Below are 18,908 nucleotides of genomic sequence, written 5' to 3'. Positions count from 1 at the left end.
GCGACGGCAGAGCCTGACTCCCTGGCGCCCGAAGACGAGGGGCTGGTGCTGCCGAGGGGCAGGGGAGGTGCGGGGAGGAGTCGGAGCCGCTCGGGCAGCCAGGCCTCTGGGGCAGGGGGCGGGTCCACCGTGGAGGAAGTTGGTCGGGGTTTTTAACTCGAGTCCGCGCGGCCGACACAGATGGCAGCCGGCCGGTGCGGCGTGGTCGCTGCCTAGCAGCACTGTCGTCTCCGGCTCGAGTCTCTTCGGGTGCCCGTCCCCGCCCAGGGCCTCACGTTTTCCACCCCGCATTCTTCCTTAGGTAGCACCTCTGCTCTGAGCAGCCAGGCATGTCCAGGGAGGGAGTCACTGTTCCTTAACCTGTTGTGAACAGCAGTGTCATCCCAGACCAAACTTCCTCTGAAGCGTCAGCGTGGGAGAGAACCGAGCAGGCGGGTGGCTTAAGAGCTCTGGGAAGCAGTGGCGTGGTCGGGTGGAGCCCTTGGGTTTAGGCGCTGCTCAGAAGAGCCCAGGGGGCAGGGAGCCCCGCTTGGCGTGTTTGTCCTGGCGCAGCCCAGGCAGGGCGCGCAGGGCGCGCAGGCCCCGCTGGCCACGTCCTCCGCACCCGCAGACTCACCCGGGCTGCTGGTGCAGCTGCAGCTATGCCACAGGCAGCAGTGCCAGCTCGAGCCTCGGCCACCATGGGAACAGGCAGGACGTCACAGCCGAGTCGGCGAGGACTGTCCACTTCACCTCAGAGCTTGCCCAGGACCTTAGTGCTGTTTTGATTTCAAGCTGCAATGGTAACAAGTTATCTTACCGTGGGGCGCACAGAAGGATCCAGAGTCTGTTTTCTTTTACTCAGAAGAATTTCCCAGAAGACCGGTTGGGAAGCTAAGCCTTTCCCTGTGGCCTCTGAGCTGGGACGCGCTTGGGCCTCCAGGTGCCTTGTCTGCTGGTAGGTTTTCTTGCTGCCATCCTGGCGGGGGGTCCTGGGAACGGGCACTTGGATGCCCTTGGTGAGGATTGAACTGTGTTTGGCCTTTCCCAGCCCAAACGGGGTTTTTCTTTCTTCTTCACAGGCATTTGATTGAAGTTTCTTTAGGGAGCTGAAGTTCACATCAATTTTACCTGTTATCAGTTTGAAAGACCCTGAGATTTAAATGGAACTCTGCCAAGCAACCCCTGTCTGTCTGTCTGAAGGAAACAGGGTGACAGTTGAAAGCCAGGCCTGGAGCCTGGAGAAACTGCAGGACCCAAGTCTCTAAGTGACTGAGGGCAGCCGTCCAGGGTCCTCGGACGCTGTGGCTCCAGATGCGGACAGATGGACGGCGTCTGGCCTCCGTCACCCAGGTCGCCTCCGGTAGGATCTGTGCTGGGCGGGCGGGAGTGGACGAGGACGCGAGGACGGCGCCTTGATGGATGAAAGGGCGTCGTTAACAGGCCTTTAACGTTTCCCATTCATGTTTTTTTCACTGAAAAAAGCCACAAGAAAAATATTCCATGTGGACAGCAGTTAAGATTGATCCCGAAAACATGGCGTCAGTGCTGCTGGCGCCCACAGGGACCTTCCCACCTAGCAGCTTGCTCGCAGCTGCCACTTTGGGATGGGGGGACGGTGCTCGGACTCTCAAGTGGCCACAGGATACAGGACGGACTCTCCCAGTGGTCGTCAGGGACTCCGATGCGGTGGGATGCTGAAGGAGGGGGCAGGAGCTGCCACCCCAGGCTCCGCGCTGGCTCCAGGGAGCTCTCCAAGTGGCTATGCCGGGCGTGTGTGTGCGTGCGTGTGCGTGCGCGCGTGTCTCGATGCCAGTCCCGGGGCGACAGAGGGTGTGTAGCCAGGGGTGGAGCAGAGGGGCTGGGAGCGTCACCTCTTCTTTCCTTGTTTCTCAGGTTGGGCCATCCCCCTGGCACACACAGCACCGCACGCACACACACACCAGGGTCTTTCTTAAGTCTTCTCGTCACATGTCACTCTTGTTTGGTTCTCAAACACAAGCAGTATGTGTGCTTCCAGACTGGTTTGTTGACTTAAATTAAGAAAACCCCAGCTGGAGATGATATCAGTGTCCAAACATTAAGCAACATGTGATATTGTGCAAAAAGTATTGCTTTTGCGTGTTCTGATCGCCATGACAACAGGGCAGAGCGGAGGCACATGTGAGACTTCTGGCAGGAAGCACAGGCGCAGGTGCGCGGCCGAGCGGCGGGCCCAGCAGGCAGGTCTGGCCCCGGGGCTGTGGGCACGTTCTGCTGCACAGGGGCAGCCTCAGCCACCCCGGGCCTCTGAGGGGCCTGTGGGGGGGGGGGGGCGGGTCTGGCCCCAGCTGGAGGAGCAGAAAGCTGAGCCTCAGATCCAGCTGAACTTGGGCTTGTCCCCCCAGCTCCTGTGAGCAGAGTGGGTGCGAGCACGTGGCCCATCACCCCGAGCTCAGGGGCCCCTCACAGGCGAGTGTGGACCCCTGGAGGCCTGGGAGGAGGGGAACGTGACACGGCCTGGCCTGACGGCCAAGGGGGCCAGCGCAGCAGGTCTTTGAAGGCCCAGAAGCCAACAGAGCCTCGGAAGAAGTGGTGGCGGTCAGGACGCGGGGGCAGGGCGGCCACAGTTCCATTGAGGAAGGTCGGGCTTGATGCGGTTGGGAGGCGCCTGACCCCGCTTGCTTCTGTGACAGGGAAGCTCTGCACGTGGCAGGGGGTGCTGGCCTCGTCTGCAGCCTCTGACGGGAACCTTTAATCTGCTGCTCTTCTGAGTGGTGGCCGAGGGCCCCTCGCTGCCTGTCTGCCACCCAGAGTGACCACGTGCCGGCCCCGCGGCCCCCGGGCAGCGAGGAGGAGCTGCTGCGAGGCCAGCAGTGCAGCGGCCGGCCAGGAGACAGCAGCTTGGGCACGAGGGAGCGTTCAGTTCCAGAACGTGTACTTTTGTTGGGATAAACTCTACGTAACCTGCGACAAAAGCAGTACGAAGCGATTTTAAATCTCTGGGGCCCTGAGAAAAACCAGGTGCTCTGTGTGTCTGACAGCCCTGAAGCCCTGCCCTTCCTCTCTCCCCAGGAAGGGAGGAGAGGTGCAGCACAGTCCTCGCCCACCTGCCTCCACAGCGACGGGGACTGGCGTCGTCCCTGTGCTGCCGGACCCCCAGCCGGGCCGTGGGAGGCGCACTTCCTTCCTGCCGGTGATCTGGGAGAAGCACAGCCTCCTGCCACCCCCCAGGGAGCCCTGGGAGTGTGTGCACCATCGCTTACTCCCGGGCCGGTTGTGTCCTCCAGCTGTGTCCCAAACACACACCTCTGGCCTCCACGTGACTTCAGCCACAAGCCTGAGGACAGCAGGTCACACAGCGGTTCTGGCGTCCAGTCTGAGCTGAGAGCCCAGCCCTGCTCACCTGCTGAGGGGTTTCCACACCGTCTCCAGGCTGAGTGCCTCGTGCCAAGCTAAGAACCACATTTATTTAAAAACTGCCTTTTCTTTGAGATGCAGAATGACACGTCTACGTATCACAACCCCAAGCGGCACATAGCTGTCGGTACTTTTCCCTGCAGACGTCTGACGTCAGTGCCAGGAAGCAATGTGACAGGCATTCTGCAGTTTCAGGCCAGTTGGTCTCATGTCGATGAACATATTTTCACAAGGAAAGCGTGGAAGTTCGTCGCGTGTTAGGCCTGAGCCTGCCAGGGTGCTGCCGACCCGTTTATCGCCAGTGACGGCCTCCTCTTCTCGTCCCCAGCCCCCTCCTCGCCCCCTTCTCCCCTCTGTCGTCCCCCCTACCCCCCAAGGGTTTCTCGCAGACCCCACTCCCGACACAGGTGTCTGCGGACTCTCCAGCCGGTGTCTGTCGTGCTGGTTCTGAACTCTCAGGCTGCTGCGGCCTCTGGGCTCCGTGCTGGGAGGACGGTGCCAGGCTGGAGCGTTCTCTCCTCAGTGCCTCTCGAGCTGGCCCCTCTGTGCTGCTGTGCGGAAGGCAGGCGGCAGTAATGCCTGCGGGTGAGGAGCTGGGATCGGAGCCCAGTTTGTCCACTTCAGTGGCTGCGTTGTCCTGCGTGCGCCACGTGACCGCTCCACAGCTTGGTTTCTGTAGCGGATTGAATGGGGGCCCCAAAGAGAGATGTCCACGGGCAGACCCCTGGGACCTGTGCATCTGGCCTCATTTGGGAAAAAGATCTCTGCAAATGTGGCTCTGTGAAGAATCTCAAGGTGAGATCATCCCAGATTATCTGTGTGGCCCTCAATCCAATGGCTGCCTCCGTCTCAGAGCGAGGGGGAGGAAACCCAAGGGGAAGGGAGGCCCTGTGAAGAGGGAGGTGGAGACTGGGATGATGGGCCCCAAGCCAAGGTTGCCAGGAGCCGCCAGGAGCGGCTCCAGGGTCCAGAAGGGGTCTCCCCCTAGAGCCTCTGGGGAAGCGCAGCCCTGCCGACCCCTGGGTCTTGGACTCCTGGCCTCTGGAGCAACAAGTTTCCGTTGCTTTAAGCCCCCAGTCACTGGTACTTTGGTGCGGAGGCCCCAGGACACTGACACGACTTCCTTATCCGTGTAGAGGGGTGTGTGGCACGTCGTCATGCTGTCAGGTTGCAGTGAGTTAGCCCGCTGCTGGGAGCGTCCTGCCTGCTCGGCGGGTGGCGGTGGTGGAAGCCCCCGCAGGCTAGCCGCGGGAGCCCTGGGGATGTGTGTGATCTCAGCACCCTTATCTGCCTCGCCTGTGGACACTCGTCCACCTTGCGTGGGCTTCCTGAGCGTTTAATGCATCAGAGTCTCACCCTTGTTCCCTTCACTTGCCTCTTGACTGTCATTTACCGTGAAGCCCGGGGGCAGCTCTGACATGGGTCGCCAAGGCCGTCCCTGAAGTGAGAGAGACTTGGTGTTGCCTCTCTTCTGGCTTGTTGACAACGGAGGTTGTGGGTTGTTGCGAACGCCAGGATGGGTGTGCAAAGTCACAGCAGACCTGCACCCGGGGTGTTGCAGGTCCAAGCAGTGACCCCTGAGAGGCTGCCCTGTGCAGGTGACACTCAGAACGTCTGGCAAGACTCTGACCGTGGCCACAGCACTGCTTATGAACAGTAAGCCGTGACAAAAATGACTCACAAAGGCCACGCTCCCCGCTGGCCGGGCTGGCTCTGCGGGTCAGGGACGGCGTGCCAAGCTCAGCTCAGCCAGCGGGACGCGTCTTTGCTCAGGAGCCACCAGGTACGTTTGTAGCACCAGGGATGCCAGCGTGGTGTCCTGAATCCACCATAAACGGGGCGATGCAGGGCTGGTGCAGAACAGACCGAGTGGATCCATGGACCCAAATGGCAGGTCTGGAGTAGAGGAGGGTACGGGTGACGTCAGCCATCCTGTGAAGAGATGTCCGCCTGGCTGATGGTCCCAGAACTGCAGGTTTAAGTGTGAGACAACACTTTATTATAAGCTGGGTGAAATAATAAAAAATGTGTAATTCTCTGCCTACAGCGTTGTGCAAAGGACGGGAGCTCGCTCTCTCTCTCTCTCCCTCCCTCTCTCTCTCTCTCTCTCTCTCTCTCTCTCTCTCTCTCTCTCTCTCTCTCTCTCTCTCCCCCTCTCCCCCTCTCCCCCTCTCCCTCCCTCCCTCCCTCTCTCTCTCCCTCTCTCTCTCCCTCCCTCTCTCCCTCCCTCCCTGCCTCCCTCCCTCCCTCCCTCCCCCTCCTCTCTCTCTGCCGGAGGAGCAGGCCATTTTGTTGTAGGGCAGTTAGGTAATGTTAAAACGTGAAATTCCCCCAAACAATTCCACTTTTAGGAACTTACTCTGGGGAAAGATTTCCACGCGTATACAAGGCTACAGTTACAGGGATACTTGTCATGCCATTATTTGTGACGGCAACAAGTAGGAAACTACATAAATGTCCCAAGGACACGCGTTGACTAAGTCATGATCCATCTGTACAATGTCAGGCAGTCCTACCACTAAAAATGGTAACATGAGTCTGTGTTTATTAACATCAAAAAGAAGGCCTTGACTCACTGCTGAGTGATAAAGGCATGTTGTTCTATGAAACAGGTTTTTTTAGTTGGGCTTAAGAGTGTAAGACTGGGAGAGAATCCATCAGAGTATTTTCGTGGAGATATCTTGGTGGAAAGAGTTGGGGAGAATTGCTGTGTGTGTGTGTGTCTGTGTTGCTTTCCAGTGTTGTTAAACTTTTATAGAATGTATGTATGTATTATATAATCAGAAAACTGTGATCCATGATTCTGTCTTAAAGATATATATTTACACATAAACACACATATGTATACATAATATATCATTTTTTTTTTTAAGACCATCTGTGGAGCGGAGTACAACAATGATTATCTCAGCCCGAGGAAATCGTGAGTAGTTGGATTTCCTTTTCTGTGCTCATCTGTAGATCCTAAATGTTTCCAGTAGAAATGGGTTATGTTTGTACTTATGAAAGCACATCTCTTTCCTCTATGAAGAAGGCTCCCTGGCAGATGTAGTGAGAAGACAACGCTGGCAAGTGCAGTCTGGTCTCAGGAGTGGTGTGGCTCAGGAGACAGCCCCACTGTCCGTTTACCAGGGGTCCCCTCTCCACTTGCAGAGCAGTGAGGCCATGGGGGCAGTGTGCACACGCCCTAACCAGGCCGTGTGGCACCAGTGTACGTACGAGATCGGCTCGGGGTGTGTCTCAGAGTACAGAGTCATGGAAGGAGGTGTGGGTGAACTAGAAAATCAAGAGGGGCTTCCTGGAGGAGGTGGCGCTCGAGCGGCATTGTTAGCTCTGGACAGGACATAGAGGGCATTTCAAGTGGAAGGAGCAGCCAGATGCCTTAGAGCAGAGGTGAGCACAGGTGGCTTTGGCCCCTGCGATAGGAAACCAGGGACCAGCAGGAAAGTGGCCGTTGTCGGGCAGGGGGAGGACAGACACCCCTGCCGCAGCCCCAGGCACGAGGGGTCCGTTCTTGGTGGGTTTGGCGTGATCACCAGTCAGGAAAGCAGTGCGCGGCAGTCATCAGCCCTGTGCTGAAAGGGGACACCTCGGACTCCAGCACCGCCGGCTGCATGGGGCAGGAGCCCCTCCAGGTCTGCGCAGCCCCGCGCCCTCTGGGGGCTCTCCCTCCACCTGCCCGGGGGTGGCGTGCCCCTCTGAACCGCTCCTTGGCCCACTGAGTGTCGCGCGGCACCTCTGACGTGGGGAGCTGTCACGGGACAGGACGGGCTTTCCAGCAGGAGAGAGACCAGGAGGAGGGCGGGCCCGGGAGAGGACTGCGTGGGCCGGGCTGGGGGGGGCCTTCTGTCCTCGGGGTCGGGACCCGTGAGAACACAGTCCGCCTGGCAGAGCAGACCTGAGCCGCGCGACGCCCGCCCTCTTGTCTCGGCGTCCCTGTGTTTTACATAATGTCACTGTGTCTTGTTAGAGAGACTACTAATCCTTAGAGCTAACGGTACTAACTAATTAGTGTAAAACACTTTGAAAATATAAGGAATTCAGATGAGGAGTATAATTGGCCAGTCCTCCTGGTACTGACACTTTCACTGTGTCTCTGATGGAGCTGTGGCCTGACTTCATCCAGGAGATGTGGTTGTCCAGGCAGGGAGCAGGCGTAAGCAAGACGGGCTGTCCTTAGCCCCAGACGGGACGCAGTGCGCCCCGGGCTACCGTGGGGCCGGGAGAAGTGAGCCGGCCAGCCCAACTGCCTCACCGCCCCAGGACCTCAGGGAGCCATGGGGAGGGGGCTGGGTTGGCCCGAGGCTCCAGGTCGTGACCGGATTAGTGCCCACAGCCTTGTCGAGGCTGGGGGGAAGGGCAGGGCCCAGGTGTGGCCAGCCCCGAGGTGGCTTCGGGTCCTAGCCGTGGCCTGCCGGTCGGCAGCAAACCTGTTTGACGTCCCCTCTCTGGAGTAGCGCTTATGATGCCACCTTGCACTTCCTCCTGAGGGTGCAGACGGAGCTGTGAGGCGCCTGGCGCATGCAGTTTATCCTCTTTTCTTCTTTAAGAGATAAATGCAGGGTTTCCTTCTCAGTGGGCAAGTCACTCAGAAAAGATATCCAAGCCCCAGACCTGGACGACACTTGGCCTGACCAGTCCACCCCTGGGTGTGGGTTTTCCACTGGTGTTACTGGAGAAAAGACGATCGCATGTTCTCTTTGGTGCACTACTTTCTAAGGATGTATGGAGCTGTCAGCAAATCATTAATCTCTCTTTAAACCAGGGTGACAATATTTACATTTAAGATCAAGATGATGATTATCTGAAGAATTCCCCTGGAAGCTCTCCTCACAACTGGAGAAACACAGCAGCCAGTAAGCAGAGCCACATCCTGGGCCAAAAATAACAACGAGCTGGTCCCGGAGACCCAGCCTTACCGAGGGTGAGGCCAGCGCCCGACAGAAGCTGGTCGGCCGCGGTCAGCGGGATGAACTCGGCCTCAAGGAAAATGACGGCCGAGCCGCACATTCAGTGACTGAGCACTCAGACACAGCTTGGCAGGTGTCTGCCTCAGCCAGACCAGCGACCAGAAGACATTCCTGTAAAGGACTGTTTTAAACAAGAATCTGTGCCCAGACGAAGCAAAGGACCAGCGCCCAGCAGAGGTGAAAAGCCAGCTCTCCAAGCATCCTGGGAGCGTTCCAGCGGGTCGTTTGTTCCGAGAGCGCCCCCTGGGCGCCCTGCAGCCTTCGGCTGGGCCTCTTCTCAGCTCCTGGGGCTGAACAGTGACAGCAACGCTGCATAGGGACTAAACCAGCAGTCGCTGGGTCCCCACGTCTGTGCTGTGGAAACGACCTTCTCGTGGCATCATCAGAAAGCACCTTAGTAGATAGGTAGCGTTACCGGCAAAGGCAGACTCTATCGTGCTTCGTCCAAGCCGATGCCTGGGACCCTCCGGCTTGGATGATGTAGGCTTCCCCTCAACAGGAAGTTACGTGTTGTACGTCATGAAGTCCAGGCTTGAGCCCGAGGCCTTCGCCGCACCATCTGCGTGACCCCGCTGTGATCAGTGCCCGTGCTCGTCATTCCAGAGTCAAGTCTGGAGTAGGCCACACGTGTCTGTGCAAACGTAGCACGGACTTCGGTGAATGTTCCAGGAACTGAGAGAGTCCGTGAACTAGTGAACGGGACAGAGTCTGCGAGTCTGCATGCCATGACCCCGACAGCCACTGCGTGTTGCCTTGCAGCGTTAACACGCTCGGCTTCTGACTGCCGTTTCCTGCCCCCATCCCCCCCCCCCGACTCCAAGCACACTCCACAGGAGTCTGTGGACGTGAGCACAGAAGCCAGGCCGAAGAGTGTTCACGGCCCTGCTGTGTGAGAGCAAGAGCCCGGACGAAGCTGAGCGTGCATCCAGGCGGAAACACACGTGTGCCTGCAGGCGTGTTCACAGGGTGAATGAAGTACTACGCGGCAGTGAAAGCGGACACAGCCGCGTGCCGTGACAGGCGTGACTCAGAAATGCAACGACAAGCAAACAGTGCGGGGCAAAGGCTGCAAACGTGCGATACTAGTTCTATAAAGCTCACGAGCCTCAAGGGATGCACGTCGCTTTAAACAAACAAATACACGCACGCACACGTACAGTCATATACATACACACACACGCGCGTATATACGATCAGACCTTTGAAAAGACACGGGAATGTGAACGCACGATGGAAGTTGTCGCCTCGGGGGCAGAGGCGGGAGGATGAACGTGTGTGGGAACCACTGCTGGGACGCACTCAGGTAGGCTCGCGCCTTCCAGCGCTCGGGCTGGCTGTGGCTTCACTGGTGTCCTTGTGATACTATTTCACGGCCTATGTGCTACCCACATTTTCTTCTACTTTGTGTCAAATGTCTGCATCTTGAAAAATGCAAGCAGGTCCTTGAAGGCCATCATTCTGTACGCCGTGTGCCTGTTTCTGGGAGGCTCTTGGCGCCGTGGGTGACTCCAGAAATGGTTCCCATTGAGCCCCGTGAACTAGTTGGGGCGGGGTGGTGTCCTCCCGCTCAGCGGGAGGGTCCCCCGCGCGCACTCCTGCGGGAGGGGCCCGGCCTCTGCCAGGCTTGCGGCCCCGGGCGGGCGGCACGCGCCGTGGGCGGAGGCCCTGCGGGAGGGGCCCCACAGCTTGCTTACGAGCCGCCCGGTGAAGCAGTCTGGGGGGCCCCCAGCAGCGCCCGCTCCACCAGAAGAGCCACCGCTCCCGGGAGCTCGCGTCCCCTCCTGCAGCCCAGACGCTCGAGCAGACGTGAAGAGCAGGGACCCCCTGCCTCTCGGGGCTTTGGCCTGGGGATCCGCTAGCTGTAGGCCTTGGGCTTGGGAGACAAGGCTTGGCCCCGAGAGCTTTCAGACCCATAGCACAGCAGGACACCCAGCTAGGAGCGGCCCGCACAAACCCTCTTGGGCTTAGCACACCAGCTCGGCACAAAGAGCTTCACTTGCCCAGTTAACCGCAGGCCGGAGAGCGAACTTTCAGAGAAGCCCGTGGAAAAGTGGGTGGGAGCGGGAGAGCCGCTGCTCAGGAGTGAACCCGCGGGCCCCTGTCCTAACGGTGAAAGACGATTGGGCCAACGAGGGCCGTTCAGACTTAGGTTTGCTGGACATTTTCTCAAAAAGAAATCAAGTGACCCTGTCCCTTCAAGGAGAGCGACCAACAGTGTTTGTTACCAATGATAAAAATTTGTTTTTGAACAAAAATGAGAATTTTGGGGAGCTTGCATCTGCCACTGTGAGCTTTACAGCTTCTGAATACTTAGATTTTTCTGATGAGACTGGTGGTGACGTCAACAGATGTTACTTTTGTAATACTATGTAAAGAAATGCATCAATATTTGGAAGATGTGTGTAACACAGTGAGCCAGTACTTCCAAATGACCGATGCACAGTGTCACAGACCCGGCCGTGGGTCGGGGAGCCCTGCACAGTGCAGGATGGAGGGACCGAGTTCAGTGCGAGGTTCGCTGCGGGGTTTCAGGTCCTGCACGGCAGCTGAACTTAAACAACTCCCTGTTGTCCAGTTTGGATGCAGGATCAGAGAAGAATAGCTGCAGTTTACTGAAAAGGCTGTGAAAATCCTCCTCCCTTTTCAACTACGAGTCCATGTGAGGCCAGTTCCTCAACCAAGAGAAGGAGTCATGGTGGTCTGAAGAAGACAGGAGAACCAGCTGTCTTCCTAAATGCCCGGCACTGGGAGATTTGCATACGCGGAAAACAGTGCCACCCTTCTTACTAAATTTTTTTTTTTTTTGCTTTGGAAAACAGAGATTTTTTAATTAAGTATTTGTGAACTTAGGCAAGTATATATATAATCGAGGTTTTGCTATTTTTAAACAGTAAATAATTTTAAATTTCTGTTTTATTTCCTAGTTTGCTGTCAATAGATGTAACCCAGGTATCTATTGTTGTGGCCTCAGTAACTTTTCCGAGGGTAAAGGTGAAGAGAGCTCACGTTCTGTAAAGGGCTAGGGGTTGGGATGGCGCTGTGGAACAGCCCTGCTTCAGGATTTCATTCAGAAGCTACGTCCAAAAAAACGATTCCGCCTGGGTAGGCATGGGAGCTTATTTCTCCATTAAAATGAAATACCAGGAACACGTCCCATTCCTGTGTCTACGTTTTGTGCTGTGACATCCCCAAGCCACATCCCAGAGCAGGGATACAACCAAGTTCTTATTAAGCTGCATTATTTTGATAAGTTAGGTGGGTAGTTTACAAACTAGCTTTTATCCTTTTGTGTTAAGACTGAAACACCACCACTAAAAAAGAAATAGATTAAAAAAAAAAACACCTGAATTGCAGACGGATGGAAGTTTCAGCATCCTTTCCGTCCGGATGTTCCCTGAGCGGGTGAAGGAAACTGGCAGCTGTTAGCCAGTGATTCTGTGTTTTGTTTTGTTTTTCACTTCGTGTTTCATAAGTGGTTTTTAAACAGGCCCCGTGAAAATGTATTATTGTTGGAAAACAAACCAAGAAACAAGGGATGGTAGTTTAGTACCGGGAAGTTAATCCTGGAGACCCCGACCTTTGAGCAGCCCCGTGGCTATTGATTTCCAATACCATGAGGTGGCGTGCCACCCTAAGCATGGGGTCCAGCCGAGTCCAAACAGTTTCTCCCTTATCAGTTGAGTCCCTGAGTACTTGAGCATTAAGACAACAAATGTCCACGGTTGACGGCATGTCACATGGCAGCCGGGTGGACGTGCCAATCTTCTAATGAAGTCGGGCTGTTGGCAAACACACCAGTCATCACATATTGAAGGAGGCCTTCTTTTGTGTATTTCCAGCACTCTTGAGTGCTTCGAAAGATACCAGTTACATCATTGTCTCAGGGCCAGGCGCCGAGGGAGAAGCATCCACTCACTGCCAAGACAGAAACAAGCGAGACCGGAGTTAAAAGCGAGCCGGGGCTGTGTTCCGCAGGAGGTGTCAGAAATAGTTTTTCCAGTTGTGCTCGGTGGAAGCGATACTCTGAGTAAAAAGCAGTGGCTCCGGTGCCCTCATTTCTCCTGCAGAAGGAGGCATGTCAGTAATCCCTCGCTCCCAACTTAACTTGCTCCCTACGTGGAAGAATCGGTATCATTTTTCTTAATATTGAGGGAAGGAGAGCAGTCGATGCCTTTGGGTCTGAACTAAGGGATGCTGGCCTCCCGCTCATCAGCCGTGATGTGTGAAGCGGGTGAGTCACGGGAGACGCTCTTACACCCGGGCACACTCTGCCAGCTGCGTCCACCCCAACCAGCGATGAATTACGGTTGCCATCTTGTATTGATTACTGAAAATGTTATGTTCACGGGAAGAAAATGCCATTGCTTTAAATATCAACATTACTCGGGATTTTAAAGTTATTTTTTTACAGAGACATGTGGGATAAAAAATGTTAAGCAATTGAAAGGAGTGAGGGGAGAGCAGAATTATTAAATCACAAAAAAATCAATTCTCAGTTCGGTCTGGCCAGACCAGCATGTCTCGGCTCAGGTAAGTAGTTTAAAGTCAGACACGTCTCTTACTGGACTTTTTACAAGAATGGAGAAATGTATAATGAAATTCAACAAGGAAACTGGAAAAACAGCCAAACTGGTGCAGCAAAGTGGTGAATAGCATCATTAGCCTCCTCTCTGTATTCTTGTGGACACTGTGTGCCTGCAACCACGGTGCTCAAGACCAGATTGCGGGAACAGGCTGACAGTTAGTAGCTAACTCAGCAGTGCTGGGTGCAAACTGCCGTCTTCCTGTGGATTTACAGCTGCCACTTCTGCTACTTCAATTAGTTCTATAGCACACAGATGTTGCTTAAATGTTGCTGCTAATGATACTGCAATAAGCGTAAGATTCATGCCATATTTTGAGGCACGTAAATTTCTCAAGTGGCACAATTAAAGTGGAAATATTAGGTGGGGAGAACTTGGCAGTCTCTCCAACTTGGAAGGCACACCCGCTATGCAATAATGGGTCAAAAATTCATTCAAGTTTTACTGCTGTTCCGAGTTTTAAAAGACTTTTCACAGTTGAATGCAAAGTAGTAAAAACCAGGGTATTAGGAAATGAGAATGCAGTTGTGTTATTCAGACACGACTTTTAATTTCAGATTGAAATCACATGCTCACTTTTCGGGATATGACCAAAGGGAACAGTTACAGGCTGAAGAGATGTCGTCTCTAAGGGTTGAAAGTCCCAAGTGGAGATGCGTTTGTTGCTGGGCCAGCAGCGGAGCCAGAGCTCCCAGGGCTCGGGGGAGCGTTACCATCCCCCCGCAGCTGGAAAAGCAGAAGCTGTGTTCTGGAGCAGGTCCCTCGCCACTCCCCCCGGCCCCGAGCCCCGCCTCGACAGGCCCCACACCAAGGCTGGGGAGATGCGCCAACACACGTGCGCGCACACACTTTGTGACACGGGCGTGCCCGTGCACACACTCAGCCTGTGCCTCTGACACGGCGGGGAGGCAGCTCAAGTGCTGCTCCCGAGTCTCCCTGCTGCCCTACGGAAGCCCCGTCGGAATTTCTCTCCCTCCTTTGTAGTCCTTTTGTCTTCACAGCGTAGTCCCCTGCCTGTCGCCGAATTTTCTTTTCCATGAATAATCTCTCCTCTGGAGAAGAGCTTCTCCCTGACTGGTCGTCAAATCTGCTTTTGATTTCCTCTCACACGGACTTAAAAGGCAGGTGCTTCTGCGGGGCAGGCTTGCTCCAGTCGGCCCGTCCGCCTCCTGAGCCTTTGACCCCCAGCCCGTCTCACTTAGCGATATGAGCTGTCCGGTCGGTGACTCCCTGGCACCCCGTTAGGACTCGAGGCCACATGCTGGGAGGCGGGGACATGAGCCCCTCAGTGTCTCTCTGGTGGGTTCCTTTCCCGACTTGTCCAGCTCCAGTGATTGGGGGGGTGGTATGCGGTGGGCCATCCAGCACAGTGTTGTAGATATTCGCCAAGTGCCTACTTTCCCCTTAAATGATGCAGACCATTCGGTGAAACCTTCCCAGGCAAGCCCAGGACTGAATGGTCCAGCCTTCAGGAGACCCCTCAACGTCTGTCTATCTGTCTCTCCCCTCTCCCAGCCTTGCTTCCCCCCTCCCCTCCGCCGGCCCATTGCTCTGAGCGTATAGCACCTGGATTATCTATAGCAAATCTTACAGATGTCAGGATTGCCTTGTTCTGAAGCAAAAAGGACAATGAGTTCCTGCTGACCTCGGTACAATGGCTCTCGCTGGAGCACAATATGTATTTTCTCCTGGCGGTGAAGAGCCCACATGTAATTGATGGAGAGCAGAAATGTCACGGGAGCCTTTCTGTTGACACTGCTCCGCGCGTGGAGGGAAGGCTGGCCCGGCGGGGGCCGAGCGTGTGCCCGGGAACTTGTAATTTAGCAAGGAAGAGGCGGGAGAAATTAGGCGGGTCAGACTCCCCAGTTCCTGATGAGCTATCCCAAAACTGAGGGCCACGAGGAGAGTCCGTTTGCACAGATAGACCCAGAACCAGAGCCCAGCTGCCAACAAGGACCTGTTTCCAGCCCTTTACTGCCTTCCATGATGCTTAATGTACCGTTTGTATATGTTGTCCTTGCAGTGTATTTGGTACGCCCTCATGTATTTTATTTATCTCTGGCTTTGCACGAAGGCAAGCTCCCAGCAAAACAGATTTGTTATTTCCCACCATCCGTCAAATGTCTGCGTGGTCGGCGCGATGGACTTGATTTAAAGCATAAAACGTTAACTCCTGCTCTTGGGGGCCATTTCCTTCTCTGTCCCTGGTGTGTTGGTGGAGTTGTCTGGACGCTGGAGAGCTGGCCTTCCCAGAGGGGCCGGCGGCCACACCAGAACTGCCTTCTGGGTCGGCACATTCTCAGGGCCCCCAGAGGGGAGCAGCTGGTGCTTTTAGGCTTCTTAGGGTTAAACATGGCAAGGGGAAGCTCCTCATGGTGTAAATGACAGGCACAGATGACGCGAGTTTGCTAACACACCGACCATGTTGCTCAGGGAGGGAGGGGGTGGGGTTGGCGTGGGACTGTCATGGTCCACACGGCCCCCGGTGCCCACGCGGGAGGTGGTACCGACCCAGGGCCCGGGGCTGGCTTCCCTGCCAGCGTCCTGCTGCCACAGCCGCCGTCACCCGCCTCCCGCCTCCCGCCTCCCATCTCATCTGTGGTGCAGAGCCTTGCCTTTGGGGCTGCATCGTCTGCAGTGGGTGTTTGACAGACACACACACACACACACACACACACACCTCCTCCCCAGGGGCTGGCCTGCATCCCAGGACGGCTGCTGCCTGGGCTCCACCAAGTTGCACAAGGTGGGACGACGCCCAGGGGTCTTTGGGCCGCGAATCCCCGGGTTAACCCAGCTCTCTGTGACGGGCTCCTGGGCCAGCGCTGGTACCTGTGGTCAGAGCGTGTGCCCGTGTGTATGTGTGTGTCGGGGGGGGCGGGGGGGCGCTCTGAGGGGCGCAGTGGTGCTGTCTCCAAGTTCAGGTGAAGGGGACATGGAGGTTAAGCAGGGGAAGACAAAGGCGTCCCCTTCCCTGGTGGCAGGTATTTAGCAGATGGGAAAATATTAGCAGATGGGAAATCAGCAGATACATTTAGATCAAGATGCAAATTTAAAAGCCGCCAACCCCCTGCACTAAATATTTACACTGAATATCTCGACTCTATCAGCTTTCTTCTACTTTTGATGAGCCCATACAACTGCTCTTATTACCAAGTCATGTGAAAATCAAGGGGAAAATGTTCCACACTTGAAGAAAAATTCATTGTGAATTAAATTTCAGCATTAAAATAGAAGAAATTTCCAAATTTCTGTCAGCTTTTGGACTTGTATCACAAAAGAGTTCACATACATCCTTTCGTGTGTAAGTTGTTAACGTAAATTAACTGTGGTACTCCAGTAGAAAAAAATTTTCCTTTTTTCTCCAAAATAGCTCATACGGAAACCTCTACTGTGGAGCAATTTTAAAAATGCAATTCAACCCCTTTATAATAGCATTCAATACCAAAAAAATACATAAAAATTTTAAAAATCCCTGAAAAACATCACACCTGAGCCCCAGCAAACAACGCTGTCCATCGACCACGAGGTCCTGGACCAGCCACTTCATTTTCACGGACAGTCTCTCCCTCTGTATTCACATCGGAACCACGCCTCACGTCTGCACAGAACCTTACCAGCACTTTGGCATATGCTTTCTCACTTAATTCTCCAGGGCTGTGAGTAAGGACTATTCCATCCAATTTACAGCAGGGAAACTGAGGTTCGGGTGTAAAAATGTGCTGGGACCTGTAAGTTCGAGCACTGGAGGGAGCTTAAATCAGGCCTTTGGACTAAAGTCTCGAGCCTTTCACCAAGGCAGTTGCACTGGGTACTTCAGAGGAGCCCGTAGTGTACAAATTTCAACAATGGCTGTCTGATACATGAATGAATGAATTTGCTCCTCAAACAAGGGAATGAGTGTCTGCCATGGGTGAGGCACGGTTTGGGCTCTCGGGATGTAGCTGTGAGCAGGGCAGGTGGAGTCCTTGCCCAGTGGGTTTACATTCTGGAGAAGACAGTAGTAAAGAAGGGGAAAGCAGGATCATTTCAAATCATGTGATGCCGTGAAGACAGAGTGTGCAGTGAGTGGGATTGAGGTCAGATCTGGAAGTTTATTGTAATCTGTCATCTCACAGTTCTATAGATGGGGTCCAGATTCTGGAAACAGAGTGTTTGGGGCAGGTGATGAAATCTGCCTTTCTCCAAAGACGCCCTTGACCTCCAGAACGAATGAGCCTTGCCATGCATCCAAGGGCTAGATCTGTTCATTTGGACCAGGTCACTGATTGAACCAGGAGACTCAGAGTACGTGATAAAATTGGTCTTGTGCTTTTTTGTCACACTCAAAAATTGAACAGAAGTGTGGAAGCCACCTACCTGGTCACCACAGAAAGCCGGTAAGCTGGTGTCTGAAGAAGTTGCCCAAGTTTCAGGCCCTGATTAATTTTATTGCTATTTATATTAGAGTACGGTTACCCTAGCAACTGCTAGTGGGTGACTGTGGCGCCTGCTTCTGCAGCCTCAGCTCTGAGAGCCCGCACAGCAGGTGTCAGAAGGGCAGGCAAAACACAACCCTCCTAGGAGCCCAGAGCAGAAGAGCGTGGGGCCCCTTGCAGACCTGCGGCCCAGATGGTGGGCAGTGTCCCACAGCCCTCCTCCAGCTCAGCAAGCTCCTTGGTGGCTCAGCTGTCCGTCGCTGTGTTTCTCCCCCTGACCCTTCTCCCTCCCCACCCTGCTCACCCATCTCCCTCTGACGCTGCTGGTCCTGCCTTTGCAACCACTCCTCACTGTCGCGACCCTCCCAGCCCTGTGCCAGGTCAGGGCCCCCTGTCTGTGGTCGCTGACTGTCAGCCACCAACCCTCCTCACTGGACCCCAGGCTCCTTAGAAGCAGGGCTGTGTGTCTCTGGGTCACTGCCTGCTGATCCCCAGCCACTTCTGTTTCTTTTAATCACCTTTTAAAATGCCACTATTACGTACAGTATTTGATATGCCTTAGTTTCAACGTTTCCTAGATTTAATTAGACTTAACTCTTGAGAAAATATATCTGTTTTTCCAGTGACTTCCATTGTAACTGGAAAACTGATTCCACCTAAAAAGCTGACAAGAGGAAAACTTTGAGGAGGTAATTAACTTAGAAGTCAGGCTTCATATATGGGGGGAGTGAGGAACCCAAAACCACTGTCAGGCCTCAGCTTTGACTTCTCTCCCATTACCCTTCTCATTCAGCTTTATCCTCTCTTCTCTCCTTTAGACCTTCAGACTGCAGCAGTGTTCCCAGTGCAAAAAAATACACACCCTGCCATTATAATACTACTAAGACATTTTCTCTTTTCTGACTATATTTACATTTGTCACATTAGTGGAAACTTCAGTAACACATGTTCAAAATATTAATAACCCTGATGCCAAAACCTGACAAAGACATTACAAGAAAAATATTATAAACCATACCTTACATGAATATAGATGCAAAAAACAAAAAAAAACTTTAACAAAATATTAGCAAAGAAAATCAAGCAGTGATCAAGTGGGTTTATCCCAGGAATGGAGGGTTGGTTAAGTGTTCAGAAATTGAAGACGGTGGAGTAGAAGTACGTGCGCTCACTCCTTCTTGGGAGAGCACCGGAATCACAACTAACTGCTGAACAGTCATTGACAGGAAGACACTGGAACTCACCATAAAAGATACCACACATCCAAAGAAAAAGGAGAAGCCGCGATGAACGGTAAGAGGAGCGCAATCACAATAAAATCAAATCCCATAACCACTAGGTGGGTGACTCACAAACTGGAGGACAATTATACCCCAGAAGTCCACCCACTGGAGTGAAGGTTCTGAGCCCCACGTCAGGCTTCCCAGCCTGGGGGTCCAGCAAAGGGAAGAGGAATTCCTAGAGAATCAGACTTTGAAGGCTAGCAGGATTTGATTGCAGGACTTTGACAGGACTGGGGGAAACAGAGACTCCAATCTTTAAGGGCACACACAAAGTAG

The 18,908-nt window shown here is 54.2% G+C and overlaps 1 protein-coding gene across 6 annotated transcripts in view; it reads left to right on the top strand.

Moving 5' to 3' along the window:
- MGMT (O-6-methylguanine-DNA methyltransferase) overlaps positions 1 to 18,908 on the top strand; it is a 302,488-nt gene that overhangs the window by 237,911 nt on the left and 45,669 nt on the right. The window contains exons 5-7 of one of the 6 annotated variants that reach the window (XR_012326780.1): positions 3,034 to 5,161; positions 6,252 to 6,301; positions 8,144 to 13,201. The exons of 3 other annotated variants lie outside the window; for them this stretch is intronic. The gene's annotated coding sequence lies outside the window, so the exon portion shown is untranslated. Of the gene's footprint in view, positions 1 to 3,033; positions 5,162 to 6,251; positions 6,302 to 8,143; positions 13,202 to 18,908 lie in introns of those variants that run through there. 2 more of the 6 variants (XR_012326778.1, XR_012326779.1) reach the window with 2 other exon arrangements.

The sequence above is a fragment of the Tursiops truncatus genome, chromosome 16 (assembly GCF_011762595.2).
Source record: "Tursiops truncatus isolate mTurTru1 chromosome 16, mTurTru1.mat.Y, whole genome shotgun sequence".
NCBI lineage: Eukaryota > Metazoa > Chordata > Mammalia > Artiodactyla > Delphinidae > Tursiops > Tursiops truncatus.
This window is presented reverse-complemented; position numbering and strand designations above follow the sequence as displayed.